This window comes from Coenobita brevimanus, chromosome 80 (genome assembly GCF_032717465.1).
Source record: "Coenobita brevimanus isolate Jiangsu-jjx chromosome 80, ASM3271746v2, whole genome shotgun sequence".
In the NCBI taxonomy this organism is placed as follows: Eukaryota; Metazoa; Arthropoda; class Malacostraca; order Decapoda; family Coenobitidae; genus Coenobita; species Coenobita brevimanus.
Window position 1 is genome coordinate 33133999 of NC_137033.1, and position 23304 is coordinate 33157302.

Sequence of the window (23304 nt, forward strand, 5' to 3'; positions counted from 1 at the left end):
TCATTCAGCACCATGGCATTTCTCCTTCATTGCAATCTTACTACCCCCAAACAATATTACTAAATTTGAGAAACCTCTCGTATTGAAAGGATTACATAGAGTCTCCGAAATTCACCCACTGTGAGAAGTTTACCAATGGCTAAATAAAATCGTCAGGAGACAAGGTTAAAACCAAAAGCACGTCCTCAGACTGAAGGAATTTATAACTCTTTCATTTCTCATATAGCATGTTACAATCGACTAACTTTTATTTTTTTTTTTCCTCAGCTGTACAAAGTTGTCTGTTTTCGGTCTAAACACGAGTATACTTCCGTACGAAGGTCATAACAGCACAAGGAACGTACAGCACAATGGCTTTTAAAAGTCCTGTCGTCATCTTTAGCTTTTCTGTCAAGGGATTTCGAAAATGTATGTGGGCAGTGAGAACCAGGCGTCACTAATAACTTTTTGGCCAGAAATCATTGTCATCAGAGTCGTTTGCTGTGGATTCACAAGACCACTTTTCAAAGTTCATGGAGAAAAAAGGTAGGACGGGAGACAGGACTTCTGATGTCGACTGTATCTTTTGTGGACGTGATAAATCTTTACTGTTATATTCTTGCTACCGCCAGTCAATTTCATTCTGTTTGTAATTTCCTTGCGTAAGGGTTATGAGTGCTTTCCGACTTCGAAGGATTAATGTCACAGCGTTCCATGGACAGCCTGTGTAAATTCTCATGCCAACTGATTACATAGTCTTATTTCGAGTCTCCACCTTCACATTCAGCACGCGATTTGTTACAGTTGTTTCTTCTTGGCTAAATACTTGCGATCATATCTGGATGAGAGTGTCTTCTCGAAAGAAATCTTAACCTATTTAGTCTCGAAAACACCAGCCGATTATACTCACCTTAGTATGATCGAAAATTGACATGTCTACGAGTGACTATACTCCTGCAACGCTGGCATGTGAAAAAGTGGGGGGGGGGGGGAAGGAACCAGCAGCACAAACTCGATAACTCATACCACCCCTGCATTACAGTATATCAAGGTACTCGTTTCATGATGGGACTTAGGCAACCCGGATTGTATTTTTTTTCATGTTTCAGGGATGTTCTCACCCTGTTTCTTGATATCCTTAGCATTTGACTCCATCCACTCCTAACATTTGTTTTAACTCTTAGTACATCAACCTTTCATTTTGTGTTTCCTGCTCTGTGTAGTTTTAGTTGTTATACACATTCCTGTGTCACCACTTGGCCACTAATACCCACTGTCGACATTGAGCTCATGGTAGGAATGTCTCATTTACGAAGGGTATGTGGTATTATTGTTTTTATGGCATATCGGTAGGTCTTACGGGAACAAAATAAAGTGGAGTTTGATTTTACGAGATTCATGCCCACAAACTGTTGCTGCCCTGGTCTGGGATCGATAGAACATTCTTCCTTACAACATTTTTCAGTGTGAATCAGTTTGTTCTTGTATAATTACTGTGACAACGTACTCATTTTCATCTGTACCTACCTTTTCATATTTACTTGTCATATTTTATACATTCCTGCTTGGCCTTCAGCGACATTATTCCCCAGAGTTTGGGCTTGTACAGAACTCTAAATACAATAATTCCTCATTATACCTTTTATGTATTTATTTTCTCAAACATGCTTTCAGTACGATGATGCCTTTCGTAGCTTAATCTTGCTGCTGCCTCTCAGTTTCATTGAGCTTTCCGAGACCTTACAAGAAGAGGAGTTAATTCTACTGGCCATGAAAAACTCTCGAAGGTTTGAAGGTTGACTGTTAAGATAAACTAAAGAACTTGCTAGAGTCACATTACCACACTAAAATGTTTCATTCCCCTGGCAGAGCGGCCCTGTGGTGTGGGGTGCGCGGTTCGTTTGCTCTTAACAAGAAGACAAAATGGTTTCCTCGCAGTCCGTGTTTCCAGTTCCCTTATCGTTTATCTCAGGGTCTTATTCTAGGCAGCATAGGCGGCTTTGTACTATCTCTTCCTTAAAGAATTATATTGCTTATTATACCGTTACAATCTCTCCTATGATAATGACATCATTTTAATGTTGGCGTAGTTTACATCAACAACCTGCAGTTATCGTGGTGTCATGTGCAAAATGATTCAGTAGGAAAGAAACGTTAGGAATCCCCAGGCACTTAGAATACTAGTCACAGCTCCTCATCAGAATATTTCATCTCCCCATGTACATAGCTCTGTGTGGTGTTGGCTGTGAGGTTACAATAACGAGAAGATAAAGTGGCTTGCCCGCGGCTCGTGTTGCCAGTTCCCTTCTCCTGTATCTTAATCTGGAAATAAATTGCGGGTTAGGCGGCGGCGGCTGGCTGGCTTGGTGCTGGGAGTAGGTTGGTGTGTGGTGCAGGTGGCAGCTACCTCAGTCATGATAAACATCCACACACGCTAACGGCCAATGCTTTATTTAATAACTTTGCGGTGGGAAGTGTTTCTGAGGAGGATGGATGGGTGTTTTCCGGAACACAAAATACGAGAAAGGGAAGCCAGAGTAGTGGCAACAACAAAGACTAACCCTGCCACAGCGTGTCTCAGTGCTATCCATGCTCATCATCATCGTCGTCACCATTATCTCCGGTATGGAGCTGTACTTCACTTTGAAGCTACAGATATCTAGACAGAAAAAGAAACGGTGGATCAACTTTCTATACTTCACAGTCTGATGATGAACTCTTTATCTTTGCCACGCACTATTAACCAGTGGGTCAAGTATTTGATCCAAACCGAGCACGTAGTTGACACCAGAAAGGGCAAGTGGCGGCAAAGAGCTACAGACTTCTACAAAGTTTAATAATTAAATAATTCTACAAAGTTTAATAATTAATTAATCAATTATTGAGGGAGGCAACTTTTTAATCCCCTCCGAAAGGGGAGCTCACATCGTAATTCCGTATAAAAACTGCATCAGAGGGGAAATATGGTGGGGAACGGATAAACCTTTTTGGGACACTGTCATGATAATCCCAACAAAGCTGTTGCTGCCATAGTCAGTAGCACAACAGAATGATCAAACGAGCTGGATGAGGCTGGAGTTTGCACAATGGTGCATGATTGATTCACTGCTTCACACCCAGTGTCACTTGAATAACCTGTTTGCTTTCATCTGACGGAGCTGGGCCGATCCCACATTTTAATACTAAACCGTGGTTGCACGAAATTCGACGAGCCTTAGTGATGATATAGGAATGAGTCTCCTTGATTACAACTCAAAATCAGTATTGTAATTGTAACTTGAATCCTAAACCTTGGATGCATGAAATTCGATGAGCCTTAGTTATTAAGTAGGAATGAGTCTTTATAATTACTAGTCAGATGGATTCTCCAAACTTCAGGGAATTTCTATTCAAGTTTTAAGATAACGTTTCACAGATTTTACTTTCTTTTTCTCAAAGCTATCCTCTTCAGATAGGTCAAACAAAAATAAGAGTTAACAGAATACACGCGAAAATGTTAACAGTACTTTCCACAAAGTTTTAAGTCTTTCCTTTACTGTTCTTATTTCCAGGCAATTTTACTAAGCGATTTTATTCAGTTATAGAAGAAAAGAGACTACTTAAGGCGAGAGCAGGCCTAAATCTAACTCCTTCAAATTCGAGAAGGCTCCTCTAAGGTGAGAAAAATCGTGAGGAAATAGCAAGGATCCTTCCAGCCAGAGTACATTGGTTGGCACAGTCTTCATATCAGTAAAATCATATAGCAACAGCAATATTGTTGCATAAAAATAATGCATGGACTGAAAGGGTTCATATAAATAATAAATATAACAAAAATTCAAGAAGAAAAATGCTGACGGTTATTTCCAGAAAGAGTTTCAGGGTTTAATAGAAAGGAAAGTTTAGCAATCCTTTGTCTTGTCAGTGCAAGACAAAGGATGCGTGTGTTACTGTGGAATGGAGAAGCAATTTGTTGGGCTAATTGTGTTGTTTGCATTTGCTACCACCACCACCACTACCACCGCCACTATTACTACTATCACTACTACTACTACTACGACGACAACTACTACTACTACTACTACTACTACTACTACTACTACTACTGCTGCTGCTGCTGCTGCTGCTGCTGCTGCTGCTGCTAATGATGATGATCATCATCATCATCCTGATCATGATGATACTACTACCACCACCACCATAACAATTACATCTGTCACAGCACATCATCACTAGGTAAAACAGCCACCATTGTGACTACCACAACTACTATTACAGCCTCCTCACCAAAGCACCACCATCTTTAACGCTACAACCACTGCCACTTCCACTGCACCTCACTACCACAGCCAAACTACCACCACCAAACCAGGACTACTGTTTCTACCAAGACTGCCACATGTCTTCGTATTGTATTTGTTATGCTGGGTGTTTTTAGGTCGGCTTCCCGTCCTAGAAACACCTGGGGTGTAGTTTGGTCCTTTTCTAGACCGGGGCTAGAATATAAACATGAGCGGAACAGGGCATAAAAACTCCAGGCAACAACCTACACGTGTATTCACCAATTCTAAATTACAGGAACGGCAGACAATCTCACAATATTTATGTTACATGAATCCTTGGACTGCTGATCAATTTGAGTGTATTGCGCAGGGTACGAGAGACACAATCGGTATTATTATATCAGGGTGAGTGCGTGTGGGGATAGTTCACCGTCTCTAACTCAGTGCCGTATGCTGGGGTGGTGGTTTAGATCTAGATATTCCCCCGCACACAGTCTCTCGCTTTGGTGGTTCCCGGTTCTGTGAGAGTTCCTTGATTCACTGTTAAACACTCGTTCTAAAAGTCTTACCGAGTGTGAGTCTTGTCACTGGGGGGGTGGGGATGGGAGAGCTAAGTTGCAAGGTAGGTTGGCACAATCACAAGGGTGGGGGGAAAAGAGAGATCACAGATGGCTTGTCACTATTGCACTGAATGGGAGTTCTTACGTCTTTCCACTTGGCACTGTATGGCACTATAAGTCACTTATCACATACACACACCTGAGTCACATAGTCCTGGGCAAGAGTGAGGGTCATCTCCTTCGGGTTGGGCACGGTGAGGGGCCCCTCGTGTTGCGGGCAGTGGACAGAAGTCTGGCCCACAGGACACGGGCCAAACAGCTTCTCCAGGCGTTCCCGTTTACGCCTGGTGGGAGAGCGATGTCATTTGGGGTGGGAACTGGGGAGGCCTCGCCCTGGGGTGCTGGGGCCACCGTCAGGATCCCGGAGACTGTGGTCCCCTTCCGTCAGGACAGGGCTGTGGCGTTGTCCCGGGAAGGGGTCCATCAGGGACAGGTCGTCTTCAGGCACCAGTTGCAGGGAGAACAGCCCAAGGAATAATACAGGGCCTTGCCACCAGTCCATGATCGAGTCACTCTCCATCTGGGGACTGCCACACTCGACCCTGCTAGAGCTGTAGGGGTAGAGACGTTGTGAAATCGCAGGGGGCGAGGGGCTTTGGTAGCTGCCCTCCTTGGCACAGCAAGAGGCCGTCGCTGAGGTCCCTCAGGCAACAGCAGGAGGGCGGCTGGAGGCCTTCCCAACCATGTCAGTGCGGCAGGAGGCCGTCGCCGGGGCCCGACTTCATGATGGGACCGCAGATGGGGAAAGGCTGGAGGCCATCGCCTGCCTATGGGTGCAGCTGGAGGCCATCGCCTGAGTCCCGTATGAAGGGCAGCGTGTGGCCGTGGAGCGGCTGGAGGCCGTCTCCTGTCTGCAGGTGCAGCTGGAGGCCGTCGCCAGTGTCGTGCCCTCTGTGTCTCCTGCAGGTGGAAAGGGGACATACCCTTCTTCCCCTGTGTGTGGCTGGAGGCTGTCACAGGCCCTGCAGGTGGAGTGGTCCAGGTGGAGCAGCTGGAGGCCGTCTCCTGGTATGAGCAGCAAGAGACTGTCTCTAAGAGGGAGCGGCTGGAGGCCATCTCCTGGTGTGAGCGGCTGGAGGCCGTCTCTGGGGCACTGTATGGAGCGTAAGATTTAGCTCTACCCTGATCCTGACACAGGCCGGGCTGGCCAAAGGGTAATGCGCCCGGGCTGAGATGTCTGGGTTGGGCCGGTTCCGTGGATTAGGGGCGCACAGCTACTAGGGACTTGCGCCCATATAGCACGGACGTCCCCCTCGCTCTGACTAACCCTCCGTTGCTGCCCCCTGCGGGTGTTGTGCTGCTGCTGGATGTTGTTATTTCACCACTGCCGGGGTGGGAAAAGTCGCGTCCCCATGCTTGAAGGTAGTACGTTTTGGTCGTGTTGGTGTTGTGAGCCGGCATCAGGTGTTGTGGTAGGGTGGTCCAGTGCTCGGTCATTCTGTCTTCGTTTCTGTGTGGGGCACAGGTGAGCAAGAGGGTGGATGGTTGGGCAGCCGTTTGGAGGAGATTGAGTAGGTGATGTGGCCCGCAGATGCATTGCTTCTCCCTGAATGCTGGTGCCCAGGTGGTGTGCCTTACTTTCATGGTTAGGTGTTGTCGTCTTGTTAGGAGTCTCAGCTGAATGCTGGCGAGTGGGAAGGCAGCGTTGATTTTATGCTGGGGCGTCGTGCATAGGTTCTCCCTGGGGATAGAGGTAGTGGAGGGTTGAGCCTGATGTACCATGAGGGTGATAGGAGTTGTGTTAGGAGTGGGAGAGCTGAGGGTAGTTGGATGTTGTGGTGGAGGTGAGGATGGGGGGGGGGATTGGGTGGTAGTGTATCTGATGGGAGGGCGTGAAATGCGGTCCAAGTGGGTGACTGTGGTTCTGAGGGTGGGTGTGGGTGGTGATGTGGGCGTGTGATTTCGGGTTGCTCTGGTCAGGCGTAATGTGTGGGAGCTGGTGGGGATGGGTGGGGCAGTTTGTGGTGATGGTGAGGGGGCAGCAGTGGTAGGGGACAATGTGTGTGTAGTTGAGGGCATTGTGATCTTGGGTAGTGTGGGTATTGTGGGGGTTGGCAGGCGGGGGGAGGGGGAGGCGGTGGGAGAGGGAGGTGGTGGTGGGGTGGGGGGTTTTTGTGGCATTGGTGAGGGTGGCAGTGAGGTGTGATGTGGTGTGATCAGGGGAGGTGTCGGCAATGATGGGGAGAGGGAGGAGGGGAGGGAGGAGGAGGGGGTGACATAGCAATGGTATGAATCAGGAGGGGGGCCTGGGGTGGCGTGGGGAGGTGTTGGGGCACGTGGGGTGAATGGGGAAAGAGGTGGGGGCATGGAAGGGGCGGACATGACAGTTTCTGTAGGTGCGGGGAGTGTGGTTGTAGTCTATGGTCACCTTGTAGGGGTTGGGAAAGTGGGTGACAGTGTAGAGGCCCATGAAGCGCGGGGCAAGCTTGTGGGGAGCTGGTAGTTTCACCACGATCACAGTGTCGCCTGGCTTGTAGGGGTTGGAGGGGGGAGCATCAGGTTGGAGGTCTAGGCCGCACTGGAGGTGGTGGAGTCGCCTCTTGAGATGGTCGAGGGGATCGGACATGGGAGGGGTGGAGGTGGCTGCAAGTGTCATCATAGCGGAAGGAGGAGGGGCTCTTCCTGAAACATGCGCTCGTGTAGGGAGATGCCATCTTCCCTGGGGCAGGAGTTCATACCCCATTGGACGATTTTAACGTGGGCTGGACAGTCTTCATTTTTCATTTCCTCAGTTTGGGTCTGTACTTGATCCAGAGGGGTACAGTGGCTCCTTTCACAAATTCCATTTCCTTGCGGTCAATACGGGGAGGAATGGGAGAGGTGACAGCCAAATAGGTTGGCTAGCTCCTTCCGGATGGCACTGGTGAATTCGAGGGCATTGTCCGAGTGCAGGGCCTGAGGGATTCCAAAATAGGGGAAGACGTGGCAGACTAGGGCGTTGGCCACAGCCATGGCGTGGCGTTCCTTGGCTGGGCATGTGATAAGGAACTTGGAGTAGGGATCAATAAAGGTGATGATATATCGATAGCCTGCCTTAAGTGGCAAGGGCCCTACTATGTCCAGGGACAGCAACTGCAAAGGGTTTGTGGGCAGTAATGCTCCCTGAAGGACCGCAGGTGCAGATGATGCCCTTGCCCAGTGCACATGCCCAACAGGATTGGGTGATCTGCTTGGCCAGTTGGGAGGGGTTGGATGGTCCAATAAATATCGTTGAAAAATTGGATGAGCTTTTTCGTCCCGAGGTGGATCCCGTTGTCCAAGAAGAGGTGTTTGATGGAATCTAGGGCAGTGCTGGGGGCGAGGACGATGTGCCCCGACAGAGTGAACAAATGGTTGCCCTGTTGTTGGAGTTTGGTGAAAATGGGATGGGATCCAAGGGGGCCGGTCTTTGTTGTGCCACTGGGTGAGGAGTTCCAATCTGAGTTGGAGGGTTTGGATGGGGAGACGGGACAGAGCGTCGGCATTAGTGTGGAGTTTGCCGGGGCGGTAGGAAATCTCATAGTTGAATTCCTCTAAGGTCTTCCTCCATCTGATGAGCTGGGCTTTGTGAGTGTCAGACTGGTGGAGCCATTGGAATGACTGGTGGTCAGTAATAATCGTGACGTGGGTCCAGGAAAGATATAGCCGGAAATGCTCCAGAGCCCTGACGATCCCCAGGCACTCCCATTTGGTAGAGGCATAATTCCACACTGCCTGATTTAGGGTGCGGCTGGCGCAGGCAATGATGTGCTCTTGCCCTTCTTGCACTTGTGTGAGGACGGTGCCGATGGCTATCAGGGAAACATTCGTATATAGCTGGAAGGGTAGGGTGTAGTTGGGGAAGGCAACGATCGGGGCAGTGGTGAGCTTGTGCTTCAATTCCTGGAACAATTCCTGTCCTTCATTGGTCCAGGTAAAAGGTTCCCCTTTTTGGGTCAGGTCATGGAGAGGTTTGGCGATATTGGCGAATCCCTTAATGAAACATCGGTAATATGAGGTAAGGCCTAGGAAGGCCCGGACTTTGTGGAAGTTCCGGGATAGGGGAATATTGGCAATGGGGTGCAGTTTGTCTAGATCAGGTGCAATTCTGTCTCGTGAGATTATGTGCACCTGGAAGGAGACGGTCCGGGCAGCCAGGATGCACTTAGAGGGGCATAGCTTCAGGCCAGCCTGACAGATACGTTGGAAGACCCTCCTGAGCGTTGGAGGTGATCGGCCCATGTCTTGCTGAAAATAATGACGTAGTCCAAGTTTGCCAGACAAATTTCCCAGATAAGACTGCTGAGGATGGACTCCGTCAACCGGGAGAAGGTGGCAGAGATGTTGCAGAGGCCGAAGGGCAGGATGTTGATTTAATAGTGTTTTCCATTGCTGGTGGAAAGAACAGTCTTTTGTCTGTCCTCTGGGTACACTGGGACTTGCCAATACCCCGATTGGAGGTCCAGTGTGGAGAACCAGGAGGCGCCATACAGGGAGTTGAGGGAATCATCGATCCTGGGAAGTGGGGTGGTGTCTTTGATGGTCACGTCATTGAGTCAGCAGTAATCAATGCAGAATCGCATGGTGCCGTTCTTTTTTCTTTACGAGGAGGCTGTAGCACGGGCCGAACAGGGTGGTACTCCTGAGGGGAATGGGAATGCTGGTGATAGGGAGAGCTGGAGCTCCTGTTTCACAAGCTATCTAACCATCCCCTTTGCTGACCTTTTCAGTGTGGCAGTAACATGGAGAGTAGACCAGAATACTCTCCCAAACATTTCCATTAACTATTGTATGCACTACACCACATGCACTTTACATTTCACACAACGTATCCCACTACGTTACAGGGGTTGGCGCCAGCAGGGGCATGCGGCCAGAAAACTTTGCTCCCACTACCTAGTGGCGGCCTTCTGGGGGGAGGTGTGACGGGGGTTCCGCCGGCATAGATCATGGGTCCAGGACGAAATGGGGCTTGAGCCTGTGCTAGAGGGTACAGGGCATTGCGGTTCCCAGGTTGCCACTTCCACCCAATAGAGAGGGGCCCGAACCTGGGAGTAGTGCCCCAGGAGGCTGCCCTATCAGTGGGTGTATAATGGTGGGATAGTTGCAGTGCCAAGGCATGCTTGGAGGGTGTCCCTGCAGCTGTCCTGGCAGGGTGCCCCAAGGCCACTACCACAGCCAGAGGTAAGCTGGTGGGCTAAGGGTCCCAGATCCTTTGCCTGGACCTGGGACTGTGCAGTGATTGGGGTCTGTGGTATGTCTGTCCCCCTTTATTAATACTGACTATGACAAAACACAAGAATAAGTTTCAAAGCAAGCCTGAGGACAGTAAATCACCCAGGTGGATGAGGGTGGGTTCATGGAATGTGGGAAGTTTGAGGGGAAGAGCGGGGGAAGTCATTGAGGCATTCAGTAGGAGGTGGGTGAATGTGGCGTGTTTGCAGGAAGTCCGGTACAGATTGTTGGGAAGGACTGTTACTATAAGTTATTTTAGAAGGGGGGGACAGATGGATATGGGGGTGTTGGTGTGATGGTTGTGGAGAAATGGATGGAGTATGTTATGAATGTTATGAGGGTAAGCGATAGGATATCGGTAGTGAAAATTCTATTCAGTAGAAGGATAGCTGCAATTAAATCGGCATATGCTCCACAGGCAGGGTTGGATGAAGCAGAGAAAGATAGATTTTGGGATGATTTAATACGTGTAGTAGGTAGTATGCATGATGATGAGATAGTGGTTTTGGGAGGGGACTTAAATGGTCATGTAGGTGACGCAGCACAAGGTTATGAAGGAGTACATGGGGGATGTGCATATGGTATAAGGAATGTGGAAGGGGAAAGGATACTCAAGTTTGGGGAGGCAACGGATATGATTGTGTGCAACATATTTTTTAGGAAAAGAGAGAGTAGGTTAATTACGTATGAGTCTGGGGGAAATAGCAGTCAGATAGATTATTTTCTGGTTAGGAGGGCTGATAGGAGGTTAGTGAGGGTTGTTAAAGTTATAGGAAGTGAGGAGTGTGTGATATGGTGCTTGAAAACAAGTGATGAAAAAGAGGACTTATGTACCTCGGAGGAAAATATGAAAGCTGAAAAAACAAGTAATAAGGGATGCCTTATATAGCGAGATGAAGACAGTGGTGGCTGAAGAGGGAGCTGTAGACAGAGGCGTTAACCCCTAAACCGTGGGGTTGTTTTGGCGCTCCTTGCGTGTCCCGCGGGGATATTCGCTCTCCGACAGACTTGTAAAAATGTTTGCTAAAAATCAGTTATTAGTCCCAGAATAATATAATTATATATGCATATGGCACATACCTTGAGCTTTTTCCTGGGATGTTTGTTGAGCCTTCGTCGAGTACCGTAGGACTTGTGGAGACTACTGAAGTTGGGTAACGAAGTCTCCACTTTACACTTCCCGACACCCCGTAATATGATTACCACAGCCTGATATTATCACTAGAAACACTATTATATGATTTTCAAATAGTTTGGAATCCATACTCCAAAAAAAAAAAACACTGTGAAAGCAATGAAAATTACGAGCGCGTACTAGCTTCCCACTTGCGCTCGTTTGCCGCCGGTATTCTGTCATTTATTTTTCATAAAAACACTCATACTTTATATTTCTATTACTATATAACACTTATATATATCTGCAGTCTTTATCCATAAGTTTCCTTCAGCAATAATAGTTTATTGTCACTGTAGGCATTCAATTTCTCTTTCAATAAAATACGTAGCATTCACTTTCTCGTCCTGTATACTAGCGTTGAGAGCGAATCTGTCACTTTCACTTTCACTTTCATAGCTCATAGTATACATACATGCTAGACTGAAACTTTCACTTTCATTACTCCTAGTATATATACTCGTATTCTTATATTACCATTCATTTACATTTCTATTTACATTATTTACATTTCTATTTTATTTACACTATGTTATGCACTGTCACTTGCAGTAACTTATAAAACTATTTTCCACTGTTCAGTTATATTTACATTCATTGTTTTCACTTGCTGTTTTCACATTATTTACATTTCCACTTGCACTGTTTTAGTGACCAGAAAGATCGTAGTCACTGTCTATCATTATCATTGATAAATTAGCCAGTTCACGTTCCACAGCAGTCACTTAGCCCTTTACCCCTTTCCACATGAGATTTAGTAGGGGTAGAGGTCACAGGGCCCTTTGCATGGGGCTAAAAAGCGGTGGAATTGGACAGGCACGAAACCGACGTGGTTTCACCTTGAAAGACGACAGTGAACTGAATGCTGCTGCCAAGGGGTAGTGAAGGGCTGCCAATGTCAGCATGGTGACAGCTGCTAATATATACGCTATGGATTGGCAGGAAATCTAGACAATACATAGTATATTATGTTGTTACAGGTGAATGTAAATATCATTTAGACTTCTCCCTTCCTTTCATATATATATTTTTATTACGAGAATAGATTATATGGCATATTTCAAGGGGGAAATTACCGGGGGAAATTAGCGAACGAGTGCATGTGAGGTTTTGTCAGGTGATAATTAGCCAATTCCATGTGTATGTCACTATCACTTACCTTATTTCTTTTCTGTATACATTATTTTGTATAAGAATAGGGCATAGGGCTTATTTCGATGGATGAAATCAGTGGAAAATTCCGGGGAAGATTTGCTTAGTGTAGCGTGGCTGGGCAGGCGAGAGGAGAGAGCAATGGAGGGGAGGTAGGGAGGGGAGTCAAGAATGGGGAAAAATGGCTAAATTGTCAACAATGGATGGGAGTACAGATGAGATTAGGAGTGCTGACTAGTGTTGGACACTGGCAGTACTGATAGATGATACAAGCCACCACTTGCAAGCCTGGAAGAATTCAAAATAACACAGAATCACAAAAGTGACGCCCCACGGTATGATCCATTGCACTCGAACATCACGAAAGTGATGCCCCACGGTTAAAGGGATAATGAACAGTACAGAGCCCTCAAGAACAACCTCTTGAGAGTTACCGATGTAACATGCGGTTGGACAAGAGGACCACCAAGACATAAAGTAACTTCGTGGTGGGATGAGGGTGTAGAAGCTGCAGTTAAGGAGAAAAGAAGGCTTTTCCGGGAAAGGGAGAAGGGTGGTAACAAGGAGGAATACTTGGCTGCCAAGCGTAGGGCTAGAAGAGAGGTATACAGGGTGAAGTCTGAGTCACAGAGACTTTTACTTGATAACCTAAATCTTGGGCAGGGGAAAAATATGGTATTTAAGGTGGCAAATCAGATGAAGAGGGATAATTGGGATATTATAGGCGAGAGGTGTGTGAAGAATGATGAAGGAAGGGTAGTGGTGAACAGTGAGGATATTATAGATGCATGGAGAGAGAGCATTATAGCCGGTTGTTGAATGAGGAGTTTGACTGGGACTTGGAAGGTTTGGAGCCAGCAGATCCAGTGCTTGGCCTTTGGCCTTTGATTGATGCTGCTAGTGTGAGTGAGGCAATAGGCAGGATGAAGATGGGGAAGGCAGCAGGTGTGTCCGGGTTGACTGCCGAAATGTTGAAGGCCTCAGAAGATATAGGGGAAAGGTTAGTCACTGACCTGATAAATATGATTATTTATGAGTGTGTTGTCCCAGATGATTGGCTGAAGAGTGTAATTGCAAATATGTATAAAGGGAAGGGTGATGCCCTGGAAAGAGGAAATTATAGAGGTATAAAACTTTTAGATCAGATAATGAAGGTAATGGAGAGAGTTTTAGAATGTATGATTAGAGAACGAGTGAATCTTGATGAGATGCAGTTTGGGTTTATGCCAGGTAGGGGGACCACTAATGCCATATTCATTGTTCGACAGCTTCAGGAAAAATATATTGGTAGGAGAAGGGATCTGTATTGTGTTTTTGTTGATTTGGAAAAGGCCTTTGACAGAGTCCCTAGAGAGATGGTGAAGTGGGGAATGAGAAAGCTTGCCTTGGAGGAGTGGCAGGTTAGGATGGTTATGGCTATGTATGTGGGTGCTTGCCTCCAGGTAAGAGTGAATGGAGATTTGAGTGATGAGTTTTCCATGAATATTGGTGTGCATCAGGGGTCAGTTTTGAGTCCCATGTTGTTTATCATGGTACTTGAAACCCTCTCCCGTGACTTTAGAAACGGACTCCCATGGGATATGTTGTATGCTGATGATTTGGTGTTGATTGCAGAGAATGAAAGGGAGGTGGAGGAAAGGTTTAGGAAGTGGAGAGATGGTATGGGGCACAAGGGCTTAAGGGTAACTGCAGATAAAACAAAAGTGATGATATCTAGGGTTGGTGGCGGTACTGTCAAAGACGAGGGAGAGTGGCCATGTGCAGTTTGCCACAAGGGTGTGGAAAGTAATTCCATCTTGTGCGGTGTTTGTGATAAATGGGTGCACAAGAGATGTAGTGGTATCAGAGGTAGACTGTGAGATAATGCTGATTTTATGTGTAAGGCATGTCGGGGAGAGCAGGTGGAGATTGTCAGATGTGAAAGGATTGAACTTGCTGGTGAATCTCTTGAGTGTGTGGAAGAGTTATGTTATGTTGTGTGCTGGAAGTGGGGCTGGAGTTAGCTCTGTGGCTAGGGTGAGAAGTGGTTGGAAGAAGTTCAGGGAGCTCTTGCCTCTCCTAACGTTGAGAGGACTCTCCCTATGTGCTAAGGAGATTTTGTATGCAGCATGTGTTAGGAGTGTAATGCTGTATGGTAGTGAGACCTGGGCAGTAAAGGAGGAGGATTTTCGTTGGCTCAGACGTACAGAAATGACAATGATTAGGTGGATGTGTAGTGCGTCCCTGCGTGCAAGGTCTGGGGGAGCTAGGTTTACAATGGAAGAGTTGAGAGGTAGAATGGGATTGGAGTGTATTGGGGTTGTGATGAGGAGAGGCAGATTGAGATTGTTTGGACATGTGGAGAGGATGGGGGATAATAATTGGGTAAGGAAGGTGAGAATTGTTAATATTGAGGGTGGGGTTATGAGGGGTAGACCGAGAAAGACATGGGATGAGGTCATTAAGTGTGACCTCAGGGTTAAGAGACTGAACAGGGAGGCTGCAATGGATTGTGCAGCATGGAGAGCTGCCATTAGGTGACCAAGGCCAACAAATGCAACCATGCTGGAGCCTTTAAAAACGAAAAACGAAACGAGGACGATGGGGGAGGACCAAGGGCTGGTGGAGGGTGAGATCACGCCATCATCGAGCATTTCCTGGACCTGCCGATCTTCCTCCACTTGTTGTTTTGGGTTTTTCCGTCAGGATGGTTGGCAGTTTGGAGGTCCTGTGGTGTGTATCTGATGCGTCAGGTAGGTGGTGTGGCCCATGTCAGAGGGGCCTGATGCAGAGAGGTCCTGAAAGTCCAGGAGGAGATGACAGAGTGTCAGTCTGGTGGGGTGAGAGGTGCTCGGGTAGGGAGGGCAGGGGGGAAAGGGGTAGTGGGGGGGCAAGGCTCTGCTTCTTCCATTTCTCCCACTACGAGCCCCTTTCATAGTGTGAGCAGGGTTCTGGTGATATTGGCAATCTTGACTGCTGCAATGTGTGGGAGGAGGAACGTGGGGGACAGGAGACAGGCCGAAAGTGTTCCAGGCGGCAGGTCAGTGGAAAAGAGGACTGATCTTCTGGTAGGCCTGTTCATTGGGAGCCAAGTTTCGTGATGTGGGGGAATCGTTGTGGTGGAAGCAATGACGGCAGAGAAGGTGGGAGAGGAGGGGGTCCGGGAGAGGTGGGGGAGGGGGGAGAGGAAGTGGGAGGAAGGGTGGAACAGGTGCATGTGCATACTGATTCCGGAGGGTCGGGGGCAGGGTTTGGGGAAGGGGGAGGAGGGGGAGGCGGGTGCAGGTGCACTCTGATTGTGGAAGATCGGGGGCCGGGGTTGGCGACCTCCTGAACTGGAGTTGCCACTTGTGGCAATCTATGGTGGTTTGTAGTTTTTGAGGGAGGTTCAGCCCCAGGTATCCATCATAGTTGCGACAGGTGGAATCAAAGATAATAAACTTATGTTGCTGGTGGGTGTCATCATGTAGGGCCCGGGTTTCCCCACGGATGGGCAGGGGGCCATCCCCAGCATCTACAAGATGAATCGACGTAGGGAAAAGCGGGCCAAAAGCCGACTTGGGATGGGAGAAGTGGCTGTATTGGCAAGTTCTGGTTGCTCCCGTGTCGACCAAAAGCCTCACATTTACCCCGTTCAGTCTCATCTTGTCTTAGACTGGGGGTTGGTATTTGTGAGAAGTGGCCCCTGCCACCATGGAGAGGTGTAGGGGTGGGCCTAAAAAATCCAGCTGCTGGGGAATTTCCTCTTCCTCTGGCTCCGGTTCCGTTTGGTTGGTGTTCCCACCGGGTGAGGTGTTGTTCTCAGGGCTCTCATCCTCCAGGGAGGACACTTGTTGTCGGCATGGGGTGCCTAGTTCTGCCTGACAGCATTGAGTTGCTCCCGTATGTCGTGGAGTGGACATCGGTGGCTACACGTGGAGAACTCCCAAGGGTTGATTGAGATGAGGTTTTGCCTCTCCTTCTGGCTGGGGCATTTGCTGGGGGGATAAGCCCTAGGTACATTGGATGCTGGTGTGGGGCTGATGTGGGCTGGGGATGGTCGGGGCTTGCCGTGCAGTGCTGGTTCTTGGTCGGGAACTTGCTAACGGCATTGATTTGTTGGGGGGTAGCGGGAGGTCAGGAGCCATTGTATCAGCTGGATATCCCTGTCCAGATCCCCCACTGGGTCGTGCATGGTGAAGTGCTCCTTGACCATGATGGGGAGGACTCTGATCAGGGTATTGAAAGTATGTTGATCCCGGGTCTCTGTGTCTGCTTCTGGGTATGCAGCAGTGACGAGCTGCCTTGCATGGATCAGTGTGTCGTTCAGGCTGCCGTCGTATGTTAAACAGTCCAATTGCGACAGTGCCACTACTTTTCCCAAACAGGGTGTGATAGCTTGTGTTACTCTCTTTGTGAAATTTGCATATGTTAATTTGGGAACAACTTTGGGCACAATGCTGGCTGCTGCCTTGCCCAGCAGGGGTAGGGTTACCACTGTTTTCTGTCTATCATCCTCAAACCTGATATTAAGCAGTGCTTTGATGATGGATAAATATATATAGATTTCATACTGTTCCTGATCGAGTAACTGAACGTGTGGCTTTGTTGCCATTTTGTTATTTTTCCTGTTTTGTTCCTCTTTTAATATTAATTCTGCCCGGGTCATGAACCACCGCTGTCCACCAGTGTTATGCTGGGTGTTTTTAGGTCGGCTTCTCCTCCTAGAAACACCTGGTGTGTAGTTGGGTCCTTTTCTAGACCAGGGCTAGAACATAAACATAAGCGGAACAGGGCATAAAAACTCCAGGCAACAACCTATTCGTGTATTCTTTTTCTTCTTCTTTCGGCTCTCCCCTTAGGTGTCGCCACAGTGGATCACCCGTCTCCATCTTACTCTGTCTTCTGCATCTTCTTCTCTTACACCTACCACCCGCATGTCCTCCTTCACTACGTCCATAAACCTTCTCTTTGGCCTTCCTCTCTTTCTCCTGCCTGGTAACTCCATTTCCAGCATCCTCCTCCCGACATACTCCTCATCCCTCCTCTACACCTGCTCAAACCATCTCAGTCTTGTCTCTCTAACTTTGTCCCCAAACTGACTTACGTGCGCTGTCCCTCTAATATGTTTATTTCTAATTTTGTCTAACCTCGTCACTCCTAGTGAAAAAAGCAACATCTTCAATTCTGCTACCTCCAACTGTGCCTCCTGTCTTTTTGTCAGTGGTACTGTCTCCATTCCATACAACATGGCTGGCCTCACTACAGTCTTATAAATTTTCCCTTTCATTTCTGCAAAGACCCTTCTGTCAAAGATCACTCCTGTCACCTTCCTCCACCCACTCCATCCTACCTGCACTCTCTGTTTTACCTCCCTACCACTTTCTCTGTTACTTTGTACGGTTGACCCCAAGTATTTGAATTCATCTACCTTTGCCACCTCTACACCTTGCAGCCTCACTGTTCCCCTATCATCTATCTCATTTACACACATGTACTGAGTCTTGCTTCTGCTTACTTTCATTCCCCTTCTCTCCAGTGCATATCTCCATCTCTCAAGCTCTGCCTCAGCCGCCTCCCGGCTCTCACTACATATCACAATGTCGTCCACAAACATCATTGTCCACTGAGGCTCCTGTCTAATCTCATCTGTCAATCTGTCCATCACCATTGCAAACAAGAAGGGGCTCAAAGTCGATCCTTGCTGCAATCCCACCTCCACCTTGAAACCCTCAGTCATTCCTACTGCACATCTCACTGCTGTTACACTATCGTCGTGCATGTCTTTCACCACCCTCACGTACTTCTCTGCCACTCCTGACTTTCTCCTCTCTCGGTACCCTATCATAAGCCTTCTCCAAGTCTATAAGTACACAATGCAACTCCTTCTGGCCTTCTCTGAACTTCTCCATCACCATTTTCAAAGCAAATATGGCATCTATAGTACTTCTCCCTGGCATGAAACCAAATTGCTCCTTGCAGACCCTCACTTCTTTTCTCAGCCTAGCTTCCACCACTCTTTCCCATATCTTCATTGCATGGCTGATCAGCTTTATACCTCTGTAGTTGCTGCAGCACTGCAGATCACCCTTGTTCTTGAAAATCGGAACTAGAATACTTTTTCTCCACTTCTCCGGCATCCTCTCACCCTCCAAGATTTTGTAAAACATTTTTTTTTTTTGGGGGGGATAATGAATGGAGGAAGGAAAAACAAAGGGAAAAAAAAAGAAGTCCATGTGCCTAAAGGCATCCTCCATTCATAAAATACTTATAACAAATGGATTTAAATTTGAGAGGATTAAATGTATGTGGGAAGCAACTCCCAGAAAGTGAAATCCAGAGAGTAGTAGTTCGGGGGATAAATGAATTTTGATAAGCAGAGGTTCTGCATTGTGGGGGAGAGAGAGTGAGTTCATGGGCGCTCCCAGCTGCCCGAGTATTTCGGGAGAAAATGTGAAGGTGAGGCACAATTGAAGCCAGTTCGTCAGAGCACTTACTGTAAAAATATCGATAAAATAATGCTAAAGAAGCTACATCTCTACGTACTGATAATGGAGGAAGATCCTGCGTTATGGCAGGATTATTGATTAATCTAATAGCTCTATTTTGAATTTTGTCCAACTGCCTCAATGCAAACGCTCCACATCCACTCCACAGTGGTGAACAGTATTCGATCTGAGAACGCACATGACTTTTGTATATTGTGGCCATCTGCTCATCAGTGAAGAACTCACGAACTCTGTGCATAAGTCCCAGTTTTTTTGAAGCATTTTTAGCAAGGGATTTAACATAAGCTGTCCAGCTTAGGTTGGGGTTTAGCGTAACACCTAGTATATCAATTGTAGTAGATATGGGAATATTGACACCATTTAAAATTATGTGAGAGTCTGAGGGATTCTTGCTGTTGGAGAAATTAAGTTTTCTGAGCATTAAATGAGACCAGATTTTTTTGTCCCCATTGATTAATTTTAGAAAGGTCCAGGTTCAGAGAAATTGCTGTGATTATTTGGGAATTTATAATATCAAATAGTGTAAAGGAGGTACTGAATGTGAAACAATTGTGAAGGGTCGAGTCATCAGCATATGAGTGTATTGGGTTGTGCGTGACAGATAGGAGGTCATTAATATGAATGATAAAGAGGGTTGGCACCAAAATTGATCCTTGAGGTACGCCAGCATTTTATGGAATGAAATTGAGAATAAATTCAATCTACCATGACCCGTATTTTTCTGTTATGAAGGTAAGAGGAAATTAGAGGAACCAGTGATACAAGGCCATAGTATGACGGGGTAAACCACGTCACAGCCATCTATCCTAAGCTCCTCCATGCTTCCACTGATATACCATCTGGGCCCACTGCCTTGCCACCCTTCATCCTCTTCATGCCATTCCTCACTTCCTCTCTGCTGATCTCTTGCACTTCCTGACTCACTACCTCCAACTCTTCCAGCCTTCCCTCTCTCATATTTTCTATATTCATCAACTCTTCGAAATACTCCTTCCACCTTCTTAGTACACTCTCCTCACTTGTCAGTACATTGCCATCTGCATCCTTTATCATTCTAACATGCTGCTCATCCAGCCCGGCTCTGTCTCTCTGCCTGGCTAATCGGCACAGGTCTTTTTCCCCTTCTCTGCTATTCAACTTCTCGTACAGCTTCTGGTATGCCTTTTCTTTTGCCTTAGCAACCTCTTTCTTGGCTATGTTCCTCGTCTCCTTGTACTCCCGAATGCTTTCTTCGCCCCTTTGTCTATACATATTCTTCTTTGCCTGCTTCTTCCTATTTATGCTATCCTGTACGTCCTCATTCCACCACCAAGTCTCCTTGTCTTCCCTCCTCTGTCCCTATGTCACGCCAAATACCTTCTTGGCTTTCTTCCTCACCACTTCTGAGATAACTGCCCATCCGTCCTCGTCTTCCCTACCTCCAAAAGCCTGGCTCACCTCATCCCTAAATTTACTACTGAAGTCTTGCTTCTTCAGCTTCCACCACCTAATCCTTGGTTCAGCTCTCACCTTCCTTCTTGTCTTCACTTTCAAACTCATCTTTCCAACCAACACCCTCTACTGTCTTACTACACTCTTCCCTGGCACTGCCTTACAATCACTGAATTCTTTCAAAGTGCATCTCCTACATAGGATATAATCTATCAGAGCCCTGCTTCCCCCACCCTTAAACGTAATCCTGTGCTCCTCCTTCTTCTTGAAATAAGTGTTTACTACAGCCATCTCCATCTGTTTTGAAAAATCAGCAACCATCTGACCCTCAGCGTTCCTCTCCCCGACACCGTACCTGCCTATCACCTCCTTGTCACCACTATTTCGTTCTCCAACATGCCCATTCAAACCCGCTCCCATAACCACTCTTTCCCCCCCGGGTATGCTTTGAATCACTTCCTCTACTTCACTCCAGAACTCTTCCTTTTCCTCCAAGTCACACCCCACTTGCGGGGCGTATGTACTGATGATACCAATCAGAATCCCCTCAGTTTCCATCCTCAAACTCATTACTCTATCCGACACTCTCTTCACCTCCAATACACAATCATATACTATTCCTTCACTACCACCCCTACACCATTTTTCCTCCCATCCACGCCATGCAACTTGAACCCTCCCCCAATCATCCTCGCTTTACTACACGTGTTTTCACCAATTCTAAATTACAGGAACAGCAGACAGTTCCCCAATATTTATGTTACATCAATCCTTGGACTGTTGATCAGTTTGAGTGTATCACGCAGGATACGATAGACACAATCGATATTATTATATCAGGGTGAGTGCGTGTGGGGATAGTTCACTGTCTCTAACTCAGTGCCGTATGCTGGGGGGTGGGGGTTTAGATCTAGATATTCCCCCACACACAGTCTCTCACTTTGGTGGCTCCCAGTTCTGTGGGAGTTCCTTCATTCACTGTTAAACACTCGTTCTAAGAGTCTTACCGAGTGTGAGTCTGGTCACTGGGGGGGGTAGGGGGGGGAGATCTAAGTTGCACGATAGGTTGTCACAATCACAAGGGTGGGGGAAAGAGATAGATCACAGATGGCTTGTCACTATTGCACTGAATGGGAGTTCTCACGGCTTTTCACTTGGCACTATATGGCATTATAAGTCACTTATTCACATACACACACCTGAGTCACTTAATCCTGGACAAGGGTGAGGGTTGTCTCCTTCGGGTTGGGCATGGTGAGGGGCCCCTCATGTTGCGGGCAGTGGACAGAGGTCTGGCCCACAGGACATGGGCCAAACAGCTTCTCCAGGCATTCCTGTATATGCCTGGTGGGAGAGCGACGTCGTCTGGGGTGGGAACTGAGGAGGCCTCGCCCCAGGATGCTGGGGTTGCCGTCAGGATCCTGGAGACTCCAGTCCCCTTCCTGGTCTCCTGCTGTCATGGCAGGGCTGTGGCATTGTCCTGGGGAGGGGTCCATCAGGGGCAGGTCGTCTTCAAACACCAGGGAGAACAGCCTCGGGGATAATACAGGTCCTCATCACCAGTCCACGATTGGGTCACTCTCCATCTGGGGGCTGCCACACTCGACTCTGCTACAGCTGTAGGGGGAGAGATGTTGTGAAGTCACAGATGGTGAGGGGCTTTGGTAGCTGACCTCCCTGGTGCCCGGGTTGAGGTGTTTGAGTCGGGCTGGTTCCTGGGAGTAGAGGTGCACGGCTACTAGGGACTTGCATCCATATAGCATGGACGTCCTGTTTGCTCCGACTAACCCTCTGTTGTTGCCTCCTGGGGGTGTCATACTGCTGCTGGATGTTGTCATTTCAGTATCGTTAAAAAGTCTCCAACATGATTGTATGTGTTGTCCATGGTCACCTAATGGCACCTGTCAATGTAACTCGATCTTCCCTATTCAGCCTCCAAAAACTATAACTACCAACACCATCCCATCCACTACCACCACTGTAATACCCACCTTCAATACAATTACAACACCAACACCACCTGCACCATCACTCATATGTATGACCTACACCATCATAGCCAATGTCACTACCTTTTACTTTAAAGCATCACCCATCACCATCATCTCCACCACTAACAGATCACCTCAACTAACGCTACAGCTCAGTATCACTACCACGATCATACCACTATTGCATACCACCACCACCACCATCACCACAAGCAATGACGTTCCCTTTCAGGCTGGTACTTTACGTCCACCTATTCACACATTTAACCTCGTTTCTGCCCAACTTTCAAATTCTGGGATGTAGAGGGTAGGTCTGGGCAAGCCCAATAAAACTACCAGGTCATGTCATACAAGGGCAAATTTGTGTCCAGCTCGCGCATGTCGTCACGCTGTGGACACATCTTCGAAGAGGTTTGCCAGACAGTGATAAATTGTTTCATCTTATGTTCTGTGATAGCTTTATGGTGCATTGCTGTATATATATTTGTGGAGTATAACATTTAAATAGAATGAATAATCACTGAATCATGCTTTCATTTTAGCAAAATTTGACAAAAAAGAGTAACTGGTCAAGTGAGTTTCTAATGTTCACATTTTTCCACAATATAAATTGTTTCATCTCCCTCCCATGTCAAGGGAATTTCAAATGGAAAGCTTAGCAATCACCTTTATTGTTCGACCTGATGTGCATTCTAGTAGGTATCTGCATACAGTAGGATTAAACTGATTTGGGGTGTTCAGTATTCTGGAAATGTTTGGCAACTATCCCCCCACTTTTCCTTCCTCTACCCCCTTTCTCTCCCTTCTCTCCCCCTTTCTCTCAGGTCTCTGTTTAATGAAGCAAATTATATTCAGCTTCGATGCTCCAGTTAATTATATTAAAACATGGAATACATGATTGTTCAAGGAACTGAAGGGAGATGAAAGTATTGTGAGAGCATTATAAAGAGTTACATTAACTCTTCATCACCATTACATCATTCTCATTATACTTTAGCTACGGTAACTCCACTACCCCTTTCACTCCACAGTCAC